Source organism: Amia ocellicauda, chromosome 10, assembly GCF_036373705.1.
Source record: "Amia ocellicauda isolate fAmiCal2 chromosome 10, fAmiCal2.hap1, whole genome shotgun sequence".
NCBI lineage: Eukaryota > Metazoa > Chordata > Actinopteri > Amiiformes > Amiidae > Amia > Amia ocellicauda.
This window is the reverse complement of record NC_089859.1, coordinates 4,941,344-4,959,519: the sequence shown is the minus strand read 5'-3', so window position 1 is coordinate 4,959,519 and position 18,176 is coordinate 4,941,344. Positions and strand designations below refer to the sequence as shown.

The 18,176-nt window shown below is 43.7% G+C and overlaps 1 long non-coding RNA gene across 1 annotated transcript; it reads left to right on the top strand.

Moving 5' to 3' along the window:
* Positions 1 to 3,903: 3,903 nt before the first annotated feature.
* On the top strand, positions 3,904 to 4,722 carry LOC136759596 (uncharacterized). The gene is made up of 3 exons (XR_010820061.1): positions 3,904 to 4,215; positions 4,346 to 4,439; positions 4,664 to 4,722. It is a non-coding gene; the product is annotated as an uncharacterized LOC136759596 (long non-coding RNA).
* The last annotated feature ends 13,454 nt before the right edge of the window (positions 4,723 to 18,176 follow it).

Genomic DNA, 18,176 nt, shown 5'->3' with positions numbered 1-18,176 from the left:
GCATATGCAACAGGTGTGTGTTCAATGTAATGTCAGCTCCTTATGCTATGGAGTTATCATTGAAATTTGCAAACTTTTGATCATGATAGGAATATTTAATTATGCAATTTTACTGCATTTCTTTGTAGATAGTTGCTTTGGGACTGAATACTATTTACTACATTTTTTCTTTTCATTGTTTGGAAAAAACAAACAAACCATGCTAATATTTGATCATCCTGTAAACGACTCCTGCACAACACTGTGACTTCACAGTCCACTAATACAGCACTTCTTACTGCTTTATTCTCAAAGCATGTTTAATGATGATTCTGGAAAGAAGTGACTCATTGTTTTACTGCTTAGGAAGAAACTCAGGAAGCGTTTAAACTCTCAGCTCTTGTTTTCTGTGTCTGCAGTGCCCCCCCTATAGGAGGTGGTCTGACTCCTCATCACTGACAGAGAGCAGAAGGACAGAACTGAAGCTGCAGCGATGGGTGTGGAAGAGACACTGCGCTTACTGGGGGCGACTCTGCTCCTCTTGCCTGGTAACACTGCCTTCTGTCACCGTTTCACACACATTTCACAATATCAAAGACACAGTGGTTAGCGTTGCTGCTTCATACCACCAGGGGTCCTGGGTTTGAGTCCTGGCTCGGGTTGCCTGTCTGTGTGGAGTTTGTGGGTTCTCCCCATGTCCATGTGGGTTTTCTCCTGGCACTCCGGTTTCCTCCCACTGCAGGTTAGGTGAATTGGCTATTTACATTGCCGTGTGTGTGTTGGCCAGCCAGATGGACTGGTGTCCTGTCCTGCATGCATTCCTGCCTTGCGCCCCATGCCCGCCGGGATCGGCTCCAGCTTCCCTGCGACACTTGCGGCTTCAAGAATTGATGGATGGATCTTCTTTATTGTAATGTGTATGTGTGTATATATATGTGTATGTGTATATGTACACATGTGTGTCTATAACTTATATAATTAACATACAAACTAAGACATTTTAAGAGATAAAATGACAGGTGAGAGAAAATGCCATAATTTATTTTCAAATGTTCAAGATCAATGATTTCCTTGAAGTGAAACAATTGTATTTAACAACCAGCTGCCGACTCAGACATTGAAGGATTTTGCTGTGAACACAGAGACCTGCTATCCGAGAATAATCAGAGAACAATTATCAAGTTATCTCAAATAAATAAATAAGCACATATATAAAGATATATCAATAACAAATGAGTGTTTGCTGACACTTCACTGTGTCTGGAGTTTGTCTGTGTCCTGTGAGGCTGTCATTACTCTGAGCTCTGCTGGACTCTTCACTGGTCAAAACTGACCACTGAGCTGCTGTTTCTGCAGGTGTCCTCGGTGGGAACTGGGCTGTGTGGTTTCGACCTGAACATATCTGTGCTGTGAGGGGCTCCTCTGTGGTCCTGCCGTGTTCATATGATTATCCTCATACCTTTACCAGCAATTTAAAAACATATAGATATGAAGTGAACACAGTGATGTGGTGGCACAATGATCAGCACTGTCATGTTGCCCCATGCGTGTATCACAGTGGAGGGGGTTCAATCAGCCCTGAATACCAAAACAGAGCAGAGTACCTGGGAGATAAACTGAAGAACTGCACTTTGAAGATAAAGGACATAAGAGCAGCGGACAGTGGAGAATATAGATTCAGATTTGAAACCAAAGATCCTAGAGGTAAATGGACTGGTCAGCCTGGAGTGACTCTCTCTGTCTCTGGTAAGATCTGTGATTGTTTTAATGAATCAAGAGTCTGGTGTCTGAAGTATAGATTCAGCAAGAAGCCACGGCCAGTTTTAGTTCAGTGCTGTTTTAAGACGAAGAACAGTGTGTAGGAATCAGTCTGAGGACTCAGTCAATAGAGGCCACAGTGCAGAGGTCCAGGGGAGAGACGTCTCTGTCAATCACTCATAATCAGTGTGCTGCCCCACAGATATCACTTGATGGAGGTGATGCCTTATCTAAATGGATTTGATTTGCACTTTATTCATTTCAATATGTTGCCATGCCTGCTGAATTGAAACCGGTCACTTTGTCATGTTTAGAGAAATGCTGCAGATTTAAACTGTACTGTAAGGAAGTGGCTTGATCCATTCAACCACACTCATGTTGCCAATCGAATTAGCCAAAACTGAAATCAACACGTGCATTCAAATAAATAAGGGTTGCGACAAATCTTGTTTGTCAAGAAACACATCACAAGTCTTTCCTCCTTTGAAGTCATGACTGTAGGTTTATTTTCCATAATGAATGGGAGTTTTTGATCCTGTGACTGCTTTCTTATCTGTCACGGCACATTAAAATACCTGTGAATCCCACAGTCACCCGGCATCTGTTTCCATACAGTGAGCTGCAGTAATCTGCCTGCCATAACCAATCCAGGATCTGCAATTTGCCTCATGCACTGGACTGCTGTTTAATAAGCAATACTGGATTATCGAATGCTGTGTATTTTTGCACATTAATTATTACTTGTACAGGACAATGTCATGGCATTCATATAAACCCATCAAAATAATATGAAACATACTTGAATGTCATGGGGATGTCCTTACAATCTGAATATATGATTAGATAACATTAGCTTTCAGTAGCACCATTTAAAATATGTTTTCAATGTAAACGTGCTCTTGCTGCAAACACCAGTCAGGCCACAGGACGTGGCTGTGTGACTCCAGCGCAGAGTCACCCGTTGTAATTGTACAGCCCTGTAGCACCGTGTTCATCCTCAGCAGTACGAACAGAGTCCTTCTCTGCACACAGAGCCAGGGGAGCTTTATTACAGAGCTGCCTGCTCTCTCTCTGTACTGAGAGCCTGACCGAGGCTCGGAAACTTCGAAAACAGGCACAAAGGTTAGGAAATGCTAACTGAATGTGTTCTTCAACTTGACTATCATCATCATAAGAGTATTATCATTATTAATAATTGTATATTATGACGTAAAGCTTAGTTCCAACTCCACTAGAGGTCAAACGGTCTTTAAGGAACAGCAAGTGCTGACAGCCTGCCAATCAGAAGACTCATGTTTAGATTAACAGATTGTGTAATATTGTCAGCCACAATTTAAAGAATCATATTCATACATACTTTGGGATTCTCAGAAGTAAGCAAAGGTGTTTTATCTCAAACTGACTGGTCTTCATGAACTCTTTAATTTCCATCAGAACTACAGGTGAAGATGAGCTCATCAGGAGTGAATGAATCAGTGAAAGAAGGAGACGCTGTGACCCTGACCTGTGACACAGGGAGCTGCTCTCCAACACAGACACAGATCACCTGGTTTAAGAATGGCCGGCCCATCGCTCACACACAGACACTCAGCAACACACTGCGCTTTAACCCTGTGTCCTATGGTGACTCTGGACACTACTCCTGTGCTCTTAGAGACGACAGAGAGACCCGATCTCAAGAGTTCACTGTGGATGTCTACTGTGAGTACCTTCAATTACAGCCTGTGTGCAATTTCAGTTTGAGTTACATTATTGGAAGCTTTTCACAGAATTACAACTCCATTTCTCATCCAGGTTTACTAGGCACTTGTTCTGCTTTATTAAAATCTGCTCTTTTAAATGTTCCTTATTTCAATGTTTTAAGGACTTCATGACAGCTGACTCTGCTTGGTAGCTGTTACAGGAAAGTGGATGAGGGTTGACTGTTTGACTGACTAATGCCCCCAAAAACACCTCAATATGACCAGGAAGAGATCAGTTTCACAGATAACTGATTTTGGTCAAAGACAATACTGTGCATTCAGTAGTGAGGCACATTCTCCCATCAGTGAAGCTGTTTAAAGCTTATCTTTTACATGTTGAATGTTTATCAAATGCTTACAATTGTTAAAAAACAGATAATTGCTTTTTTATTCCAGATGCCCCAAAGAACACCTCAGTGTCCGTCAGCCCCTCTGGTGAAATAGTGGAAGGCAGTCGAGTCACCCTGACCTGCCGCAGCAATGCAAACCCACCAGTGCAGAGATACGCCTGGTTTAAGAGCAGTGGAGCTGCTGTCTGGCAGAAAGGATCAGGGCAGAGTTTCACCATCAAAGAGAGCAGCTCTGGAGACAGTGGGCAGTACTACTGTGAAGCACACAATACACATGGAGCTCACAACTCTACAGCCGTGCCTCTCACTATAACAGGTACAGTGTGTATTGTACACAGACACATGAGAGTGGAATTCAATGGAAACTTTGTCAAATATCTATCAGGGTAAGAATCTCGACTCACTGGCTAATGAACAATAAGTAATAATAGCCAGTATGTTGTTTAACATTCACACATGCAGTTCAGTCCCTCTGATGAAAATGTCACTTGATGCTGTTTTTACTATTTCTTTGAGGTCCAGCCAAGTGGAAGACAGTGCTGCCAGCTGTCCTGGGCAGTGCGCTGTCTGTCTGTATTGTCACTGCACTGATTGTCATCTGTGTCAGGAGGTGAGAGGGTTCAACTCTGCATGTGTGTGAATTTGGATATTCTGAACTGTCGGGCAAAATCTCTGTGGCTCTGTGTGAGTCTCAGAAAGAGCCGTGGAGTGTGAGAGGAAGGGATGCTGATCTTGTTGTCTCAGGACATATTGAAGGGGAGTTTTATGGTGTGTAAAGGGAAGAGCTGACAGAGACTGACTTGCTCTGCTCTTTGTGTCTCGTTTGCTTCAAAGGAGGAAGGCTGGTCCATCTAGAGAGGAGAGCAACGAAGACACAGAGACTCCAGTGAAGGTACAGGCATTGACAATTATAAAGCTTTACTCCTAATATTACATTCCAGCAACCTTTCACTGTCCTGTGAATATTTACATACTGAATAATACTGAGATAGGAGATCCATATTGTGAGTATTGTGAGTGGCAGAGCAGTAGCTCACAGTGTCCCTGTTCCCAACGCTGGACAGGAAGCTACAGGGGACATATACAGCAGTGTGGGACCATCAGACACCCCAGAGAGAGGACAGGACTCCAGCACACCAGCACAGGGTGGAGACGACCTCAACTATGCCACCGTGTCCTTCCAGTCAAAGACCACAGCCAGGCAAGTCTCCAGTTCTCTCTGTCACCATCAGGGCCTGTCTGTCTGCTCTAGACCTGGATCTGCACTGGAAGAATCTCAGCTTGTCGAATGGGAGGACATTGAGCACATCTGTAACTGCCAACTGAGGCTCAGCTCTAGGGGACAGTTGAGAATGAAATGTCACTCTCTGCATGTATCGCTGAATGAAACTAATATCAAAGCCCTTTCATTCTCAGGTTGTTTTCAATTAAGTATATATTTATATATTTGTATTTGTTCTACGTGAAGGACTGTAGCCACCAGCAATGAACCAGACGACTCCTCAGTTGTCTACAGTGTGGTGAAGAGGCCAACAAAGTGACGGACACCCGCATCTGGACCAGACACAATTGGAGCTGTAAATTAAATTTTTGGAGAGGCGTCTGGACACTAATTCCACCCTCAGCACACTTAAGTATAGGGCTCAAACCCTACTTTCCCAGAATTCATCACTTCTCATCCCTGCACCCTCCCCAAACAGCACTCTTGCAGGAAATTCCCTGGTCCTGATATTCGCAGGGTTTGCACACAGACGGCTGTGCGCTTAGCAATTCGCTATCATGCAAAAATACAGATTTGGCATATTCGAAACCCCGTTTTGGGGGTGCAATCCATTCTGGGTTGTTCATAAATTAATTGTATGCACATGGGTGTCGCAAGGGGGTAGGCATCCTAGGCAATTGCCTGGGGCCCCGGGCTGAGGGGGGCCCCCAAATGTGAAACCGCCCCCCCCGCGCTCACGGGAGAAAATTCCGCAGCCCCCCCCCTCCCACGGCTTCACCATCAGGATTTGCAGTGCAGTGCATTATTAAGAATTGCTTTTAACTTTCTTATTTTAACAGATCATTAAACCTTATCTTTAAAGATCTTCCTTTCTAGTGGTATTATAGTGTGTTTGCTTATTACTGATTTGCATTTTAGAGTTTATCGTGTTTTATTTGGTTATTCTCTGATCTCATAGTTCTACTGAGTGAGTGTTCATTGTGTGTGATATTGTTGGGGTACATTACTTATTTTGTTGTATTCCTCTGGGAGAGCACAGCTACACCCCAATCCTCCACTTCTTTCACTATTGTAATTTGAAATAAAGATAAGGTTTATCTGTATTTCCTAACACTGTTGTACTGGGTTTGGTTGTGAGGAAACTGTGAACACCAACCTGATCTGAAGTGTGTAGAACACATATAGATAACCTGGTTTCTATAGCCCTGACCTTCAGGTGCAGGTGTTACACTTCAAACATGTATTTGCACAAGTATTTGATATTCTGTGGTTTCAATTATTTGTACTTCAATTTATGGGTGTTATTTGAAAATACAATCTCATTTGTACATCACAACAAACTCGAAAACAAATGTGGTCTAAAATTACCAGCACATCTAGACTCCAATTGAAAGTAAATGTTGAGTTGCAGAAGTCTCTCTGTTATGTTTTGAGCACTTTGTGTTGTAGTTAAACTTATCAGTATTAAGATCAGCACTATGTGTAAGGTAGATATTTTTCCAGTGGTACATACAGTAACTCAGCTTTGAATAACAAAACCATTTTTCTTTCTTTGTCTCATCTTCTCAATTCTTCATCAGTGGCTAATATGAGATGCAAGGAGGAGATGAGGAGTTAAAGTGACCGATTTATACTTTATTTCACAGATTTCGGCAACTCTATATTAACTTTCAATTGGACGTCTTGATGTGTTGGTAATGTTAAACCATATTTGTTGTTGTGCTGAGAATGTTGTGATGTTTGTTTCAAATACAACCCATACCTTGAAATAATTTGAAACCCAGAATATCAAATACTTGTGGAAATGTATTCAACTAGTAATTGTGAAACAGGATACAACTTATGATTTTCAAAATAAGATTTTGGGAAAATAGTAGATTTGAAGTAATTGGAATTACAGAAAATATATATTTGACCCAGGTCTGACACACACACACATAACTAGCTGAGGAGTTGGTGGGCATGGGGCTCATAAGGCATCCGTGCCCAGGGGCCCTGAATTTGTTAATCCAGCGCTGAGCACTGTTTTTGCAGTTGTCTATTCAATGTTATTAGTCTACAAGTGAAGATTAACAACATTCAGACCCTCTATTGGAAATAAATACCCCTTTCACTATATACTGCTTTGTCCATTGTTATCACTAACAAACTTACAAGTTTTTCAAAGTTTTGAAATAATCATACTTTCAGAAGAACAATAAATACATTGTTATATTCAGGAAGAGAAAAAGCATTAACTTTGTTGCTATATTAAATGTTTTACAGGCTTGTGTCTTAGGAAATGCAATATGTTAGAAATATCCACCAGAACTCACAAATATACTGAAGAAGTATGGAAGTGCTTTTTCATGTTATGATGAACTAAATAAATCAGAAACAAATCTTAAACATGTAATCACAGGTGGTGGATGTGGCCGTGCATAGAGGCTGTTAAGTTTACCAATTACTTTGCCATTACACACCTATTTATATAACTGGACTCTGGGGCCATATACATTCACAGGAGTTAATCTACGGACGTATTCCAGCAGCACTGGATGCATATGGACGTGTGCAGTATTGTCCTTGATAAGAGCAGCAGCTGTTTGACTCTCAGGCCCCTCTGCTGTGCAGTGGATTAGTGCTCAGTGTCTGATGAAGAGCTGCTTGTGCTCAGAATCTGCTCTGCTCATGACTGACCCACAGAGACGTGCTCAGTTGCAGGTTGTGCAATGTGTGGTGTTTTATGACTCTGTCTTCAAAATGAAAGATTTCTTACTTCTCTTTTCACAAGAAAATATATTTTTCTTTCCAGGAAGTACTTCTAAATATAAAATGGTTTCAACAACACCCCTGCAACCCCTGCAAACTCTCCACCTTCTCTTTACTCTTTGCCCCCCCTCCCCCTCCTCCTCCCTCTCACTGCAGATGATTTTGCCTCCTTCTTTTCCTCCACGATCGCAGACAACCAAAAGCTCTTCAACAGTCCCCCTCCTCTCCCATCACACCCAAGCCTCCCACTGACCAAGCTTCCTTTTCTTCATTCTCGCCTCTCTCAGATTCTGAACTTTCCTCTCTCCTCCTACGTCACAAACTTACAACGTGTGCCCTGGACCTTCTCCTTTCTCGTCTCCACCAAGCGACCGCTCCTGATCTTCTCCCCTTCATCTCCTCCCTCCTCAACTCCTCACTCCTCTCTGGCTGTTTCCCCTCTGCATTTAAACAAGCTGCTGTCATCCCACTCCTCAAGAAACCAACCCTTGACCCCACCTCTCTTCAGAACTACCACCCTGTCTCTCTACTCCTCTTCCTCTCAAAGACTCTCGAGGGGGCGGTCCACCGTCAGCTCTCTGACTTTCTGTCCCATCACTCACTCCTTGATCCTCTTTCCCTCTTCTGACCCTCTCATCCCCTCTCGCATCTCTTCCTGCTTGTCTGCTATCTCCGCCTGGATGCACTCGCACCACCTCAAGCTCAACCTCTCCAAATCAGATCTCCTGTTTTTCTCCCACTCTTCCCCACCTTCTGCTGATCTCTCCATCTCGATCCCCTTGGAATCCACCACACTGTCTCCTTCTTCTTCCTCAACAACTACTCGACTCAGCTGCTCGTCCAGTCACTGGTCCTCTCCCGCCTGGACTACTGCAACTCCCTCCTGGCCGGCCTGCCTGCAACTACTACCCACCGCTCCAGCTCATCCAGAAATCTGCAGCTCGTCTGGTATTCTCTCTGCCCCGATTCACACACGCTACCCCACTGCTCCGCTCCCTCCACTGGCTCCCGATAGCGGCACGCATTCAGTTCAAGACACTGACCCTCACCTACTGCTGTCTCGACCACACTGCACCAAGCTACCTTCAGACACTCGTCTCTCCATACATCCCCTCCAGACCACTGCGCTCCTCCAGTGACAGAAGACTAACTCTGCCTCCTCTCCACTCTCCTTCCTCCATAGCCGTTCCTTCTCATCCCTAAATGGCCCCTAAATGGTGGAACGACCTGTCCACCGAAGTCAAAACAGCAGAGTCCTTGACCTCATTCCGGCACTTACTCAAGACACATCTTTACAGACAGCACTTGTAATATTAGTCCTTTTAATCCCCGTAAGATAGCACTTCACAGCATTTTATCATGCTTCTTGTGTTACCACTACTTGTATTATTGATTGTTTCCTCCTTGCTCCTTTTCCCGTAGTTCTTGCCTGTGACCTTACATCTTGACAGCACTTAGCATTTACTTTCCAGGATGTATGACCTCACTTACTGTACTTACCTGTGTAAATTGGTTTGTGTAGCGTTAAGGGGGGGGGGGTATTTTGATAGAGCATTCTGGCCCTTAGCTGGATTGCTCTGATCTAAAGAAGACTTCTCCCACAGAGTTACCAGAATTTCTGAGCTCATCGGCCAATGAACTGTTCTACATCAAAGTGACAGTTTTGGGAGACGGCTCACTTAGAATGGGCCAAATGGCTCGGAACCCCTGCTGTGAAAATGTCTGGGGAATATGGCTTGGAGGTCATGAATCCCTTTGAAGCGGGCGAGAGCCGAAATCCCGAAACAGAGCTACGAACCCAGGCAAACCGGCATTTCCAAAAGAAGGCATGGATTGACATCAGGCATAAGTCGAGCCTCCTCCAATAGGAGACTGGGGGCTGGTACCAGAATACAACCTCCCAAACTCAAGAACCAATCGCCTATGATCTGAAGACATAAAAGGTAATGCACAGCACTTCTTTTCTCTCTCTCATCTGAACCGGTAACTCGCTGCCACAGCTCAACTTGTTGCTCTGTTGCCAGAACCGGAACCGGAAACTAACTAAGTCTTTGCTGGCAACAGAAGAGTTTAACTGGGAGAAGGAGATTGAGCCGTACAAAGAATTATTTAAAGAACTTTATCAAGTAAAGAACTTTAGAAACTGCGCCTGCCCGCCTGTACCCACCTGATCAGTGGAGTTACTACAGCTGGACAATTGACTAAGTTGACTGTAATACTGAAGTCTTCAAGTAACTACGGTGGAAACCCTGCTTGCAAAGACGATTTTGTGCACAACCTTGGAGCCTTCAAACCAGTGGAAAATCTGTTTGGAAAAGACTCTACTTTCGCGAAACCCCAACTTCCAGGTGCATCAACTGAGTGGAAGTTATTGGACAAAGCCGAACCGGACTGCCTTTGTTCCAAACCGCATGGACCTCATGCCGTGTGTTTTTATTTGAGCCCAACGACAGAGAGGCCTCTCTGCAACAAAGTTCAGATAAGTTTAACAGTTTGGAGTTTATTATTCATGACATTTGAGAAATCAATTAGAACTGTTATTCGGTGAGTCATAAACTTTAGAATGTGTAATATAATTTTATATTTTCTTAAATATAAATGAGTGCTGCATTAAACTGTTTTGTTTGACAATTTTAGAAATAAAATCTGTCAACACCGAGAAATATCTTCTCATTCCTGTTTAACTGTTTAGTCTGAAATTGACACACGTTAATAGACACTTGATTATAGGTGGCCCTGCCTATCCTTAATCATTGAACAGTAATCAATTAGAGAGAATTGTGGTAACAAGAAATGATAGGATCTTTCTCGGCACCCAAACATAAATGAGACTGATATACAGTGGGGGAAAAAAGTATTTGATCCCCTGCTGATTTTGTATGTTTGCCCACTGACAAAGAAATTATCAGTCTATAATTTTAATGGTAGGTGTATTTTAACAATGAGAGACAGAATAACAACAAAAAAATCCAGAAAAACGCATTTCAAAAAAGTTATAAATTGATTTGCATGTTAATGAGGGAAATAAGTATTTGATCCCCTATCAATCAGCAAGATTTCTGGCTCCCAGGTGTCTTTTATACAGGTAACGAGCTGAGATTAGGAGCACTCTCTTAAAGGGAGTGCTCCTAATCTCAGCTCGTTACCTGTATAAAAGACACCTGTCCACAGAAGCAATCAATCAATCAGATTCCAATCTCTCCACCATGGCCAAGACCAAAGAGCTGTCCAAGGATGTCAGGGACAAGATTGTAGACCTACACAAGGCTGGAATGGGCTACAAGACCATCGCCAAGCAGCTTGGTGAGAAGGTGACAACAGTTGGTGCGATTATTCGCAAATGGAAGAAACACAAAATAACTGTCAGTCTCCCTCGGTCTGGGGCTCCATGCAAGATCTCACCTCGTGGAGTTTCAATGATCATGAGAACGGTGAGGAATCAGCCCAGAACTACATGGGAGGATCTTGTTAATGATCTCAAGACAGCTGGGACCATAGTCACCAAGCAAACAATTGGTAACACACTACACCGTGAAGGACTGAAATCCTGCAGCACCCGCAAGGTCCCCCAGCTCAAGAAAGCACATGTACAGGCCCGTCTGAAGTTTGCCAATGAACATCTGTATGATTCAGAGGAGAACTGGGTGAAAGTGTTGTGGTCAGATGAGACCAAAATCGAGCTCTTTGGCATCAACTCAACTCACCGTGTTTGGAGGAGGAGGAATGACCCCAAGAACACCATCCCCACCGTCAAACATGGAGGTGGAAACATTATGCTTTGGGGGTGTTTTTCTGCTAAGGGGACAGGACAACTGCACCACATCAAAGGGACGATGGACGGGGTCATGTACCGTCAAATCTTGGGTGAGAACCTCCTTCCCTTAGCCAGGGCATTGAAAATGGGTCGTGGATGGGTATTCCAGCATGACAATGACCCAAAACACACAGCCAAGGCAACAAAGGAGTGGCTCAAGAAGAAGCACATTAAGGTCCTGGAGTGGCCTAGTCAGTCTCCAGACCTTAATCCCATAGAAAATCTGTGGAGGGAGCTGAAGGTTCGAGTTGCCAAACGTCAGCCTCGAAACCTTAATGACTTGGAGAGGATCTGCAAAGAGGAGTGGGACAAAATCCCTCCTGAGATGTGTGCAAACCTGGTGGCCAACTACAAGAAACATCTGACCTCTGTGATTGACAACAAGGGTTTTGCCACCAAGTACTAAGTCGAAGGGGTCAAATACTTATTTCCCTCATTAACATGCAAATCAATGTATAACTTTTTTTAAATGCGTTTTTCTGGATTTTTTTGTTGTTATTCTGTCTCTCACTGTTAAAATACACCTACCATTAAAATTATAGACGGATCATTTCTTTGTCAGTGGGCAAACGTACAAAATCAGCAGGGGATCAAATATTTTTTTCCCCCACTGTATATATATATATATTGTGTTAACTAAATGTTGTGATTTGAATTTTACAGTTTCAGTGATGTTTCAGTATTCATTTTGAATGTTTAAATGCTGCTTAAATATATATTTTTTTCATTTAAATGAGTTTCACTAAATAAAAGGAAGCAGCATTATTGCGTAAGTCCTGTTGTTGTGGGCTTTGTATTTTTTCCTTTAAGGAAATAGAGAATTTGTTTCACATTGCATCCATACATATGGCATATTAACAGCTTAGTAGTAAACAAAAATATCGGATCAGTATCGGTATTGGCAGATAGTAAAGGTTGAGGTATCGGTATCGGATCGGAAAAGAAAAAGTGGTATCGAGCCATCCCTAGCTTTTTTGCATTGTGATTTGCCCAGGCTGCCCCCTGAGCAGAGGCGGCGAATGGAGGCCCCTTTGAACATGCAGGAGCTGACAGACGCTGTCGTGCAGCTGGCTGTGGGGAAGGCTCCAGGGGTTGATGGGTCACCGGCAGAGTTTTATAAAGCTCTGTGGGTGATATTGGGGGAGGACTTCATGGCGGTTCTCCAGGAATGTTTGGTTGAGCAGGAGTTGCCTTTGAGCTGTTGTAGGGCTGTGGTCACGCTGCTTCTGAAAAAGGGGGATTTGAAAGATCTCAAGAACTGGCATCCCGTTGCTCTCTTGTGCCTGGAATATAACATCTTCTCAAGAGCATTGGCAAATAGGCTGAAGGAGTGTATCGGTCAGGTAGTGCAGCCTGATCAATCGTACTGCATTCCTGGGAGGAAGATAGCTGATAATATATTTTTGGTAAGAGACATTTGAACTATTGGTCAGCTTTTTAACCTGGATATGGGGATTATTTCCATTGATCAGGAAAAAGCCTTTGCTAGGGTTGATCATAGCTATCTTTTTTCTACTCTGGACTCTTGGGTTTGGAACGATGTTTACCTCATTTATCACAGTACTATGTAAGGAGGTCTTTAGTCTATTGAAGATTAATAATAGCTTGAGCAAGCCTTTTCCAGTACAGCGGGGGATTCGTCAGGGTTGCCCTCTTTCTGAAATGTTGTATTCCTTGGCAATTGAACCCCTGCTCTGTCTGTTGCGTACCCGTCTAACCGGCCTGGCCTGCCCTCTGTGCCCACTGCTTCTCCTCTCAAACTGTTGGCTTATGCTGATGATGTGACTGTTTTTATTACTAATCAGGCTGATGTGGCAGCAGTGAAGGACAGTTTGGATATATTTGGAAAGGCTTCTTCTGCTAAAGTGAACTGGGGGAAGTGCACCACTTTGCTGCTGGGTCGGTGGAGTGGTGTAGGTGCCCCAGTTTTGCCAGAACAGCTGCATTTGGAGAGAACTGGCATGACGGTGTTAGGGGTGTTTCTGGTAGGGCAACAGTGTGAACAGAAGAAGTGGGAGGGGTTGGTGGACAATGTTAAAAAGAGGCTGCAGAGCTGGAGATGGCTTTTGCCGCAGTTGTCCTATAGGGGGAGGGTTCTTGTCATAAACAATTTGGTTGCCTCGATGCTTTGGCACAGGCTGGCCTGTTTAGATCCTCCCCCGGGGCTGTTTCAAGTCATTCAAACTGAGTTATTGAAATTTGAAATTGAAATTTTGGGACGGTCATCATTGGCTGCGGCTGGCTGTCTTGTATCTTCCCATAGAAGAGGGGGGGGCAGGGGCTGGTGGACATCTGCAGTCAGGTGGCGGCGTTTCACCTGCGCTCTGCTCAACGGCTGCTTTTTTCACCGGAGTTGAGCTGGAGAGGGACTGCCTTTTCGTTCCTGAGGCAGGTGGGTGGGTTGGCAATTGTTTATGCTGGACCTTTCCCAGGTGAGCACGACTGTGATCCCTGCTTTCTATTGTGGACTGTTGAGAGTCTGGGCAGGTTTGAGGGTGGAGAGACAGGAGAACTCGATGACTGTGGGCTCCCTTTTGGAGGAGAGCCTGTTTTTTAATTCTCTCTTCCCTGAGACAGGGTTTCTTTCAGGGGCATTGCTGGCAAATTTTGTCGTGGGTAGGGTAGAAGTAGGGTGATGAGGCTGCAGGATTTGTTAAGATTGGAGGCTGGCTGCTGGAAAATGGAGGGAAAATTGTCTGAAGAGCTGGGGGTTCGCTCATTGATAGTGGTGCAATGCCTCCTGTCTAGGTTGCAGGCCTCTTTCTCTCCTAGAGTGCGGGAGGTGCTGTGTTGTGCGCTGTCCACAGGGGGCGCTGGCATACAGGGCTTTGTGTGCCCCTCCTTCTTGGTGGCTCCTGCTGTTTGCACAGATCGGAGGCTTTTTTTTAACACTGAGATGCTGCAAACATCTGTGGTTCCGTACAGTAGACAGGCGTGCCCTGTACTTGCTGAGTGTGAAAGTGCCCCACGCCTCTGCTCTCCAGTCAGCCTCCGTCTCTCGCTGGTGCGATCGCCTCCAGTTGGTGGAGGATGCAGCTCCCGCATGGAGAACATTGTATAAGCCCCCCTCCCCAAGCGTTCAGGAGACCTCCAGTGGCGGGTCCTTCACGGCATTGTGGCCACGGGACTATATGTCCACAGAGTTGATCCAGCTGCCAGTCAAGACTGTGTTTTCTGTGGCTCTGAGGAGACACTTTTTGGATTGTACTAGGCTGGTGCCACTTTTTTGTCTTTCAGGGGGATGTTTTTAATTCTGTAGGTGTTCGTTTTACTGAGGGTTGTTTTATATGTTCTGTGTCATTCACTCACAAACACCGATTTAGAACAGGGTTTCTGAATTGTGTACTGGGACATGCTAAATTGGCCATTTGGAAGACCAGGAAAAACAAGTTGCAGTGCCACGGTGTTTGTGATGTGGTAGTGATGCTGCGTTGTTTAATTGTTTCTATAGTGAAGGTTGATTTTGCATTTTATACTCTTGTGTATGATTTGCATAGTTTTCAGCAGAGGTGGTGTGTTAGTGGGAGGGTGTGTGCTGTGTGGGGGTTGAACTTGGTGATGTTTTTGTGACCAGGTACAGTGGTTAACAGAAAATTATCTGGGGGTAATTTTCACAAAATGACAAAAAAACAAAAACAAGAACAACAAAAAAGTATATGTTGATGATGTTTAGCTGTTAATTAAGGATTTTTAAAAGTCAAAGTCTCTCTCTCTCTCTCTCTCTCTCTCTCTCTCTCTCTCTCTCTCAGAGAGTAGACATGCAGCTTTCACACTGCAGTTCTAATCACACATGAGGAGATATAAGCCCAAGCCGAGAGTTGTTGCAGACACTGTAATTGTAAAGTAGATTTGCTTGATTAATAAGACTATGTTAATGCCAAGATGTGCCAGAGACCACCCCCTCTCTCTGCAGAGTCTGGGACTGAATACTATTTACTACATTTTTTCTTTTCATTGTTTGGAAAAAACAAACAAACCATGCTAATATTTGATCATCCTGTAAACGACTCCTGCACAACACTGTGACTTCACAGTCCACTAATACAGCACTTCTTACTGCTTTATTCTCAAAGCATGTTTAATGATGATTCTGGAAAGAAGTGACTCATTGTTTTTCGGCTTAGGAAGAAACTCAGGAAGCGTTTAAACTCTCAGCTCTTGTTTACTGTGTCTGCAGTGCCCCCCCTATAGGAGGTGGTCTGACTCCTCATCACTGACAGAGAGCAGAAGGACAGAACTGAAGCTGCAGCGATGGGTGTGGAAGAGACACTGCGCTTACTGGGGGCGACTCTGCTCCTCCTGCCTGTTAACAATGCATTCTGTCACCGTTTCACACACATATCACAATATCAAAGACATCTTCTTTATTATAGTGTGTGTGTGTGTGTGTGTGTATAATATAAATATAACTTATATAATTAACATTACAAAGTAAGTAATATAAAATAAATAATTGTGAAAATTGAATGAGGACATTTTAAGACATGAAATGACAGGTGAGGGAAAAAGTCATCATTTATTTTCAAATGTTATAGACAAATGATTTCTGTAAAGAAAAACAATTGTATTGAAACATCCAGTTGCTGACTCAGACTAAGCAAATATACAAATATATTGATGATAATTGACAGTGTTTGCTGACACTTCACTGTGTGTCTGGAGTTTGCCTGTGTCCTGTGAGGCTGTCATTACTCTGAGCTCTGCTGGACTCTTCACTGGTCAACACTGACCACTGAGCTGCTGTTTCTGCAGGTGTCCTCGGTGGGAACTGGGCTGTGTGGTTTCGACCTGAACATATCTGTGCTGTGAGGGGCTCCTCTGTGGTCCTGCCCTGTTCATATGATTATCCTCATACCTTTACCAGCAATTCAGTAACATATACATATGAAGTGAACACAGTGATGTGGTGTCACAATGATCGGCACTGTCATGTTGCCCCATGCGTGTATCACAGTGGAGGGGGTTCAATCAGCCCTGAATACCAAAACAGAACAGAGTACCTGGGAGATAAACTGAAGAACTGCACTTTGAAGATAAAGGACATAAGAGCAGCTGACAGTGGAGAATATAGATTCAGATTTGTAACCAATGACACTGGAGGTAAATGGACTGGTCAGTCTGGAGTGACTCTCTCTGTCTCTGGTAAGATCTGTGATTGTTTTAATTAATCAAGAGTCTGGTGTCTGAAGTGTAGATTCAGCAAGAAGCCACGGCCAGTTTTAGTTCAGTGGTGTTTTAAGACGAAGAACAGTGTGTAGGAATCAGTCTGAGGACTCAGTCAATAGAGGCCACAGTGCAGAGGTCCAGGGGAGAGACGTCTCTGTCATTCACTCATATTCAGTGTGCTGCCCTGGCCAGTGACAAGGCCTGCACTCAGGGATTGACACACCAACCCTTTACAACATTTATCAACCCACAGATATCACTCTATCTAAATGGATTTGATTTGCACTTTATTCATTTCAATATGTTGCCATGCCTGCTGAATTGAAACCGGTTTAGAGAAATGCTTCAGATTTAAACTGTACTATAAGGAAGTGGCTTGATCCATTCAACCACACTCATGTTGCCAATAAAATGAAGCTAATTAGTAAAAACTGAAATCAACACGTGCATTCAAATAAATAAGGGTTGCGACAAATCTTGTTTGTCAAGAAACACATTAAAAGTATTTCCTCCTTTGAAGTCATGACTGTAGGTTTATTTTCCATAATGAAAGGGAGTTTTTGATCCTGTGACTGCTTTCTTATCTGTCACGGCACATTAAAATACCTGTGAATCCCACAGTCACCCGGCGTCTGCTTCCTTACACTGAGCTGCAGTAATCTGCCTGCCATAACCAATCCAGGATCTGCAATTTGCCTCATGCACTGGACTGCTGTTTAATAAGCAATACTGGATTCTTGAATGCTGTGTGTTTTTGCACATGAATCATTACTTGCACACTACAAGACAATGTCATGGCATTCATATAAACCCATACAAATAATATGGAATATATTTTAATGTCACCCATGGCGGTGCCCAATGTTCCCCACCTGAGGTCACCATCACCCCTTCCATACCAGTCACCTCTCCCAGCTTCAATCAGTCACTCATTCAATCTTCACAACAAACACTCTGATTATTCACCACACATCTGCTTCTCCCACCGGCCTTTATAAACCCCTCCCTGACTCTCACTCCCTGCGAAGTTTTGTCAGTTCATACTACTTGTCCGAACAGTCTCCTTGTGCCTTGTGAAACCTTTGTATCCTCAACCCCCAGCTTTACCTCTCGACCACGACCGTAACTGTACTATAAGGAAGTTGCTTGATCCATTCAACCACACTCATGTTGCCAATAAAATGAAGATAATTAGTCAAAACTGAAATCAGCATGTGCATTAAAATAAAATAAGTAATAACTAAAGGTTTATTTTCCATAATGAGATGGAGTTTTTGATTCCATGACTGCTTTCTTATCTGTCACAGCACGTTAAAATACCTTTGAATCCCACAGTCACCCGGCGACTGTTTCCTCTCAGTGAGCTGCAGCAATCTGCCTGCCATAACCAATCC